Source organism: Camelina sativa, chromosome 9 (assembly GCF_030686135.1).
Source record: "Camelina sativa cultivar CO46 ecotype springtype chromosome 9, ASM3068613v1".
In the NCBI taxonomy this organism is placed as follows: Eukaryota; Viridiplantae; Streptophyta; class Magnoliopsida; order Brassicales; family Brassicaceae; genus Camelina; species Camelina sativa.
The window spans coordinates 25,545,677-25,555,948 of NC_141888.1; the positions used below are offsets into that span (position 1 = coordinate 25,545,677).

Genomic DNA, 10,272 nt, shown 5'->3' on the forward strand with positions numbered 1-10,272 from the left:
ATAATGTGGTTATATAATAGATGAGTTATAAAGAAGACATGTTGAGATTAATAAAATATTATTAATTTTGTATTAACACGGGTTAAATTCTCATTTAATTATTTATCAACACTACTAATATTAAATATTTGACATAAAATCAAGTTAATTTAACTAAGAATTTGTAAAATAATTAAATCATTAGGAATAATGTGACTTAATCACAGCATATAAATTACTTATTATGTATTTTAGATTTCTTATTTTTTGTTATAATAACTAAAAATCAAAATAGAATCTCAAATACTAAACAAAACAAACTAAATATAACAAACAAATGATCATAAAGTGTATTGCGGGTTAAAAAATAATATAAACATTTATGCGCACAATAACTGGAAAAAATAGTTATTTCACTATTTAAAAAACATCCAATATTTAACAAATAGATACAACATAAATATAAATTATAATAAAAATTATATGTCCGCGGTATACCGCGGGATAAAATCTAGTATAATTCAAATCACAAAACTATTCTCTCGAGATCTTTTTCTACATCATAGCCCTTATCTATAACAAAAATTAATGTCAACTAGATTGGGAGCAAGCAAATATTTTTTCATTGTCTTCGTCGTCTTGTTTTTGTGGGTGCTTTAGAGGCTCTCCGTCCTTGGAAAGTCCCGGTCATCATTCGTGATGGAGTCCAAATAAATTATTATCAAACTGAGGAATATGACCCAATCATGGAGAAGGCACAATTAAGTAAACCAGTCAAACTTGCAATTTCTTGAATCAAGAAACAGTCAAACTTGCAATTTCTTGATTCAAGAGAAGTAAACCAGCAACAATTAAACCAACTTCCTTCATCAAACCAAGATTCATCCGGCAAGAGAAATTGCCCTTTTTCTTCATCGGAGAAACACCATAAAGGCTCAACCAAAACCAACTTCAAGTACTAAAATGAAATACACACCAAGAAAAAACTAAGTATCAATCTCAATAGGGAGTCTCTTTCTCAGCCGCCTAAGGGTGCTCTCCTTGGCATCTCGAGTAAGAAAAACTCCCGGCAACGTCATTAATGTCTGGTTTTTTCTGGAATGTACGTGGTTTCAATAAATCTAAAAAACATTCTGTTGTTCATGATTGGGTGCAAGCTGAATCCCTACAGTTTGGATGTTTACTTGAAACGCGTGTCTAGGAAAACAAGGCTCCTCGAATCATTTCTTCGGTGTTTCGAGGTTGGTCGTCAATAACGAATTATGAATTCAATCATCTTGGTAGAATTTGGGTTGTTTGGAAGGAGGATGTACGAGTTACACCAGTCTTTAAGAGTAATCAAGTTATCACTTGCTCTGTTCTTATGCCTGGAGATACTCATGAGTTTTTTTGTGTATTTTGTGTATGCTTTGAACCTTGCTGAGGAAAGAAAAGAGTTGTGGTCTGATCTCAAGTACCATCATGACTCTCCACTTTTCTCCAATAAACCATAGCTGGTTATTGGTGATTTTAATGAGACTCTTGATTATTCTGAGCACTCTAACCATGAGGACTCCCCCTCTGTTACGTGTGGTATGCGGGATTTTCAAGAGCTGTTTCGACATTGTTCTTTCCATGAAATGCTCTGTCATGGTCCTCTGTTTACATGGGGAAATAAGAGGGATACAGGGTCTGTTTGCAAAAAATTGGATCGTGTCTTAGTCAGTGAGGCTTGGAGTCGTAGCTTTGCTGACACTTATGGTGTTTTTGACTCTGGAGGCTGTTCTGATCACCTTCGGTGCAGATTTACTGTCGGTACACATGTTATTAAACCAAGGAGGCCATTTAAGTTCTCTAATGTCCTTATGTCTTTCCCTGATTTTCAACCCTCAGTACAAGCTTTTTGGGATAGCACTGATCGCCTTTTCCACTCCACATCTGCTATGTACCGGTTTGCCAAGAAGCTCAAGGCTCTCAAGCCCATTCTGCGTGCGTTAAGTCGACAAAAATTATGTAAGCTTTCAGAGCAGGTGGAGGAGGCTCATCGGGTTCTCTGTGATCAGCAAACCGCCACTCTCTCTAATCCTTCTCTGGTTGCTATTGCGGCAGAGGTTGAGGCTTTCCAGCGCTGGGACCATGTCTCTGATCTTGAGGAGAGTTTTTTGCATCAGCGCTCTAAGATGCATTGGATGTTAGTTGGGGATAAAAATAACAAGTTTTTCTATTCTACAATCCGTTCCAGACAGGCTCTCAATGCCATTAGGGAGATCACATGCTCGGATGGTACTACTGTGAAAGCTCAGTCTGAGATTAAAACGGAGGCTGTGAGGTTTTTCCAGGATTTTCTCACACAAACTCCTTCTCATTACAGTGGTATTGATGTTACTCAACTGGAGCAGTTGATACCTTTTTGTTGTTCCGATGTCGATCACGTTGGTCTTCTCAAAATGGTCTCTGCTGAGGAAATACGCATCACTCTTTTTAAGATGGCAGGGTGTAAGGCTCCTGGGCCTGATGGGTACACTGTTGACTTCTTCAAGCAAACTTGGCCAATATTGGGGGATGATTTTATTGTTGCTGTTCAGTCTTTCTTCCTCAAGGATTTTCTCCCTAAAGGGGTTAATTCAACAATCTTAGCTCTCATACCTAAGAAGTCTGATTCCAAGGAAATGAGGGACTATCGTCCAATTTCCTGCTGCAATGTGTTGTACAAGGTTGTATCAAAGATTATTGCCAATCGTCTGAAGTCTATTCTACCATCGTTCATTGCTCCTAACCAATCGGCCTTTATCAAGGATAGACTTATGATGGAGAATTTGCTGCTTGCTTTAGAACTGGTGAAAGATTACCATAAAGAGTCAATCTCTTCTCGTTGTATGATGAAGATTGACATCTCCAAGGCATTTGATTCAGTCCAGTGACCTTTTTTGCTCAACATCCTCAAGGCTATCAATCTACCTGCTGTCTTTATCCATTGGATTGAGCTCTGCATCAGTTCGGCTTCTTTCTCAGTTCAGGTAAATGGAGAGCTAGCTGGTTATTTCCAGAGTACAAGAGGGCTCCGCCAAGGGTGCTTTCTCTCTCCATACCTCTTTGTCATTTGCATGAATGTCTTATCTCTTATGCTTGACAAAGCTGCTGTTGATCGTCGCATCAGTTACCACCCTGGCTGTAAGTCCCTTAGTCTTGCCCACCTGTGTTTTGCCGACGACATTCTAGTCTTCACGGATGGGAATTCTTGCTCTGTTGCCGAAACTCTGGTTGTGTTTGAACAGTTTGCTGCCGCCTCTGGTCTTAAAATCAGTTTAGAGAAGTCTACTCTTTTCATGGCTGGAACCACGCCTCAACAGCAACAAGATATCCTTCAACACTTTCCGTTTGCGGTGGGTTCTCTTCCTGTCCGCTATTTGGGCCTTCCTCTCCTTACCAGGTCGATGACCGCGTCTGATTACTTACCTATTCTTGAGCATATTTGTCAACGCATCACCTCTTGGTCGGGTCGTTTCCTCTCCTTTGCGGGTCGGCTCCAACTCATCAAATCTGTGCTCTCTAGCCTTACCAATTTTTGGCTATCTGCTTTCTGCTTACCAAAGAAGTGTCTGAAGGAGATCGACAGTTTGTTCTCGGCTTTCTTGTGGTCAGGTCCGGATCTCAACTCGAAAAAAGCAAAGGTTTCCTGGGTTGACGTGTGTAAGCCTACGGCTGAAGGAGGGTTGGGGCTTTGCCGTTTGCATGATACAAACACGGTTAGCAGCCTCAAACTTACTTGGCAGCTTCTCTCTGCACGTTGCTCTCTGTGGGTCTGTTGGGTTCGCAGCAATCTGCTCCGTACTGACTCTTTCTGGTCTGTTAATGCTACGAGTGTAAGTGGTTCCTGGATGTGGAAAAAGATGTTGAAATATCGCAACTTAGCCATGACTTTTTACAAAGTGGAGGTCATCTCTGGGCGTGACACTTCCTTTTGGTTCGACAATTGGAGCTCCCTCGGGCAATTGTTTGCTCTGTTTGGGTCTCGCGGTTGCATTGACATGGGGATTTCTAAACAGAGTACAGTGGCGGAGGCACTTACTCTGCACTGCAGGCGTCGGCATCGTACAGAGCTCTTGCTCCAGCTTGAGGACGTGCTTCAGTCCTTACGTCCTTCCTTGCAGCCTCTTGGCTGTGATCGACCCCTTTGGCAACGTCGGAATGCCTCCTACAAATCCACTTTCTCCACATCTGATACTTGGCATTTGATTCGACAACAACATCCATCTTGTGCTTGGTCTAGAGGGGTTTGGTTCACTCACTCTACGCCAAGATACTCCTTTATAACTTGGCTCGCTTTTCACAATAGACTCTCGACGGGTGATAAGCTAGTTCAGTGGAATGTTGATGCTAATGGTGCATGTGTGCTTTGCCAAGGTCATCAGGAAACCCGCAACCATCTCTTCTTTGCTTGTTCGTACTCCTCTCAAGTATGGTCCACTCTGACTAGTACTATGCTGGGGACTACAGTCTTTTTTTGGTGAATATAATTTAACATTCATACAAAAAAAAAAAAAAGGGAAAAACAAAGCTCAAATCACAGACTTTCGTTCATACGAAAAAACCGAGATTGTTGATTTTAGAAACCCAAAACAATCCACTACTTCTCTGCATAACACACCACCAACAATAACACCAATTTTGGTGCTCAACCTCTGTAGAAATCCATAACAATCGAAGGCAGTAGATGCACAAGTCTTCGTCTCTGTCTGAAAACATGGGTGGATATAAAACCAAACTTCTCAAATATAATTTTCAACGACTGACATATAACACCACACTTTGCAACTGACTATCCTCAGCTTCATTTCTTTCCCTTCTCGGTTAAAGTCGACAAACATGAAACCTCTTGTCGAGCTAGACTCACTTTCTTTCTTTTCAAATCGGAGAAAAATAACATGAGGGTGTGTTATTAACTCTTTCTCTAAATTTCCTAACAAGAGAAACACTTGTGATTGCACAGAACCAATCAAACAGACATTGAATCCTCTACGACATGTTTTCAGACAGAAGTAACAACCACACTTTGTCTCTCTCTTCCCCTTCAGAGATGCAGAACTAGGACTCAACCCAAATTCTAGTCATCAACTTTGATCATCCAGTGACACCTTCTTTGCATGCAACTCTCTCTAGAAAACAACAGAGCTCACAAAAATTCCTCGATCATCTCTTTTTCTATTCATGCTTCCCGAAGATGTTCCTGAGAATTCCGGTGGACTAAACTGACAACTCCAATGACTTGACATCAATTCAATCATCCTCATCTTTCTCCGTTTCTCTTTGTTTCTTCAATTTCACCAAACTTAAGAGACTCTGAATTTTCCTCTCAACCGATATAGAGCTTCTCTTCTCTCTTATCTAGCAGCACATCCAAGATCTAACCTGTTAGAGATAGTAATCTCATATCGGTTTCCCGCTCTGATACCAATTGTAAGTATGTATGTGTGCTAGAGTCATAGATTTGTATGATTCATGAGTGTATGTGTGTGCATAAAGTAAATCAGACACAAGAGATTTGTTAACGGGGTTCGGTTAACCTACATCCCCGGAACCTAGTCCAGAAACCATTCACTAGAAAAGTCCGCAACCTACAATCGCTATATGGCCTCCACCACTCTTTCCTAGAATTACAATGAAAGAAAAACTACTACTCATTGTCTTTTCCGACAAGTATAGATCTTCAACAAAACCATCAAAAGATCTCTCTATCTTCTTGATGGGGCAACGTCACACACATGTGTGCCTCTCTCGATAAACCCTAGACGTGAAACCTCTCTTTGTCACGGCTGCCATCGATATATACTGGAGACAAAAACCCTAAGCTCCAAATATTCTCGCAATATTATTTTCTTTATTCAAAAGTATCTTGATAGCCACTCAAGGAAACTTCACGTCTCTAACAAAATCACGCCACATCATCTTTATTTCAAGCTTGATTCATCCAACGTTTAGTTCTCATCTTGCATAACACAACAGCTCCTTGTTGAACAACAAGACTTCGTACACTGAACACTCGTCTCTGTTGCATCGACATACTCCGGCTGTGTTACCCACACCCATCTCTATTGCAACCTGCATCAATATACTCAGTCTAACAACCAGTAACAAATACACCTTCAAAATCTATCGTAGCTAAAAACAAATATGTTAGACATCTAGTAATTATTTTATCCATGCACAATCTGACACAAAACAACAGATTTTTGTTGTTATATATAAATCGGCTACACATTTCCAAAATCTGTTTTGAGTGTCGTCAACAGAGATGAAGCTCTCTAGACAGCTTACTGTGTTGATTATCACAGTGGAAGCTGTCCGTTTGTCAACTGTATTCCTATTAAACTCAATTGTGCTTTCTAATGATGCAAATGGTGAAACCAGAAATGCTTTGTAATTGTATCTTAGGGGATGAAATCGGGAACTAGTTCATCCTGTTGTCCTTTATGTTCAACGAAAAGGTTAAAACCATAGTGATACAACATTATAGACACTAGGAGAAACCCGAAACAGAGAATTTTAGACCACCTTTCAAGGTAGCCATGACATTGTTTGCATAGATTTTGTCGAATACAGAGTGAAAAAAGCAAAAGCCGTACGTGACACTTGTTATTCATATTGATTTTTCTTATTTGCATACAAAAAAAAATAAGCGCGTACTTTTTAAATGTTGCAAGATCCAGCTTGATCAATACAATTCAATAGTCTCAAATAATACATAAAGTTCAACATTTTCTCAGTGTCTTCAAGTACTTGACAAGATCATCCAAAGCGTTGTATGAGGTACCCCCACTTTTCACAGAGGCTTTGAGCTTCTCTTTTAGAACAAGGCCTCTCTCCTGCATCCCGGCTCCTTCGTCGTCCACCATCAACCTCTTCACAGATCTCTCAACCTCTCCTCTATCCACTTTACTACCTTCAACCTGAAACCCTATTCTCCAAACACTCTCTATATACATAGCGTTCAACTTCTGCTCCCCATGAAAGGGCCTACAAATCATTGGAACTCCTTCTGCCATGCTCTCGAGTATTGAGTTCCATCCACAGTGGGTCCAGAAGCCTCCCACCGCAGGATGTCCAAGTACTTCTATCTGCGGTGCCCGTTTCACAATGTATCCTCTTTCTGAGATCATCTTACTGACTTCTTTTGGCAGTGACTCTATCCCATTGAAACCAGGGATCGAACCTGGTCGGATGACCCACAAAAAAAGTTGGTTGCTATTACACAATCCCCAAGCCATCTCCAGCACTTCCTTGGTTTCCATTTGAACTACAGTTCCCATGCTTACGTATATCACTGACCTCGGTTTCTGCTTGTTCAGCCAATCAATGCAGCTCCTGTCCTCTTCAAGTAAACTAGAAGGTGGTGAAGCTGTCATATTGTGAAGAGGGCCTATAGCGTACATCGGAATTCCAATTTTTTGTTCCGACCATGATAGAGACGAGTTCTCTAGACAGCTCACTGTGTTGATGATAACAGCGGAAGCTGTTCTTTTGTTAGCTACTTCCCTACAGAGCTCAAAAAGGTTTTCTAGTGGCCCCAATCCTGAAGTCGGTAGGTCTTTGTATCGTAGTGGTGGATACAAATTTTCCACCATATTTTCTTGCATTCCAGGATCTACAAAACAGAAAAAAAAAAGAAAAATTTACAAAGTTTCAGTGAAACGAATGGTTTTTGGATGTGTTATTAATATTGTTTTGGGCACCTTCCATGTCAACCGAGAACTTGCCAGCATTGAGTTTACTTAGTACACAGCGTGAAACGTAATTTGTAGCACTTCAGTGCTGAAGATGACACTGGGAAGGTTGAACTCCTTAGCTGCAGCTCCACAGAAGTACATGAACTCGTCGTAGATGATACAAGCAATATCATTGCCTTGTTGTAGCAGCAACTGAGCTATACAGTCCTTGAAGCTTGCCTCACTGGTTTTGTTGAGCTTTATCATAAACTCGATTCCTCCTTGATCAGACTCTGGTAAGCTTTCTCTAATGGTGACAAACTGAAAGCCAGGGAAGTGTTGAGAAGATGAGCTAACTTGATTGAAGTGTCCCTCAACAACTGTAATTGAGAATCCCTTCGAGTAAAGGGCTTTCCCAAGTTGCAGCATTGGAGTAACATGACCTTGTGCTGGTATTGGAACTAACACTATTCTTCTCCTGGCTTCCCTTTTCTCCATTGCTTATTTGCTTATTACCTTCTTTCTCTCTTGCCATCATCTCTCAATGCGGAACACATCTAAATAATTGATCCAAATTATTATTAAAATCATTTGCATTTGAAAAGTTTTTGCAATCTTCCAAATATTCCATATTATATTGTTAAGTCTTTCTCCTGTGGCACCTACTCTTTCTAAACTTTTCTACACGTTAATGTGACATTTATAGTAGTGACATTAACTCCAAGAATCACATGTTGGTTGTTTTGTTTTGGCTCACTTAAGAGTTGGTGGCTTTTAGCCAAATTAGCCAATTAGGTATTGTTTTGGAGGTTTTAAATAATAATTAAGATGTCATGACTCATGAGGCTAAACTTTATAATAGTATCCAAATATAACAAAATTTCCTCAGAAGTGGTTCTCCGTATTTGGTGCAATTATTCCAACAAAGTCCAAAGAGTTGGTACATAATTACAATATATTTCCTTTAAAAGTAGCTAGCTACACGTATGGTTCTCCACTCTTAAATCTTGGTGTAATTATTGGATCTAATTAAGGGTTGGTAATGGTATATACAGTATACGATTTGTATGTATACAGTATAACGGTTTGTATGTAACTAGCGATATTTGACACAAATGATAAAATAATTGATGTTTAATTATGCGGTAACCACGGTAGAATAGTAGATTTGTACCACCCAGATAACTCCGATTTAAACAAAAAAAATAGTCCAATACTCAAGTAAGAAAAGCTCGGCCTAGCGAAGAAACGAAGCCCGATCAGTAAGGCCGCTAAAAGGAACCGCCCACCGACCTGCAAGGAGGAAAAAGAAAGATAGAATCGAATATAGGACAGATCGGGAAAAATAAATTATTTTCCTTTTGAAAAATAAGGATATTCAAGCCCTTGTCTGGACTGTGCGTTGTACGATTGGAACGGATAACCAATCTGTCGTTTTTTTTACCGACTGCTCTGACTTAGTGAAGATGGTGTCTTCGCCTTTTGAGTGACCAGCCTTTATACCTTATTTGGAGGACATTCAGGCAGACAAAGATGAGTTTATTTCCTTTTCCTTAGCCTACGTCCCGCGTACTCAAAATAGCAAAGCTGATATTTTGGCGCGACGTGTTCGCACAGTTCCGCATTTAGCTACCTTTGTTAACAATGTACCTTCGCATTAGCTTGTTTGAGCCAATCTTGTTTCTTTGTTGTAAAAAAAAATAAAAAAAATAAGGATATTCAAGATCGACTCTTTTGATATAGATTGTGAGTTCAACTGCGAAAAAAAAAAAAAAAACTCTTTAGAAACCTTGACTTAATGGTTCCGGTACGTAGCGAAATGTACAGAAAAATTGTAAGGTAAAGTTGTAAGTTGTTACGCAACAGTGCAAAACTGTAAGAAATAGCTTTACATGAAAGCTGTACAAAAAACTGAGAGTAAGCTTTAAATAAAGTTGCTGATAAAGTTTTTGTGATGGGTAAAATTTTAAAGTTATACCATTTGTAATACTTTGTTTGTGTTCACGAATCAGTACCTATATGTACTAAGTTAAACTCTCTGCGGGATTGCTTTTAGTTTTTTGTCTTTTATATAATATTTTTGTTTCTTATTTTTAAAATTATAATTTTAATATAAGTTGTTTGGAATCACATAGCTTAATTAATTAAGTTTTTGAATTGTTTTAATGCAAATTATGCTTCTTCGGTTAAATCTTGATCAAGGAACTTCTTGACAGCCACTTCCTATACCAAGTTCAAGAGTTTTAACAATATGGAACTGTAACTAAGCAATTCTATAAAAAAGAATTATACTCCAGTTCTATTCAGAAAGCTTAATGGTTATAAATTCCATGAAGTCTAAATTCACAGTACAAATTGGAAAAGCAAATATTATACTCACATTCCCCTGCTAATCTCCCCGATACACTACACTACTCCATATGTCATGTATCAAAAGAAATAAACTATCTAATTATTGTAGAGGTAGTTACAGAAAGCAGATAACAAATGATATCTCAGTACCAAGTCGAATATATCCTTCTTCTTTTTTTAATGGACAAACAACTCCAATATATCTCCATGTCTCTTTTCTGTCTCTTCATTGATACTTATCATTTTTTTCTTCATTTGT

At 39.0% G+C, this 10,272-nt stretch overlaps 1 pseudogene across 1 annotated transcript; it reads right to left on the bottom strand.

Moving 5' to 3' along the window:
- Positions 1-6,565: 6,565 nt before the first annotated feature.
- LOC147938736 (UDP-glycosyltransferase 76E6-like) lies at positions 6,566-8,285 on the bottom strand (annotated as a pseudogene). The gene is made up of 2 exons (XR_015564989.1): positions 7,689-8,285; positions 6,566-7,600 (listed from the first exon to the last, which is right to left on the bottom strand). The product of XR_015564989.1 is annotated as a UDP-glycosyltransferase 76E6-like (transcript).
- Between the last annotated feature and the right edge of the window lie 1,987 nt (positions 8,286-10,272).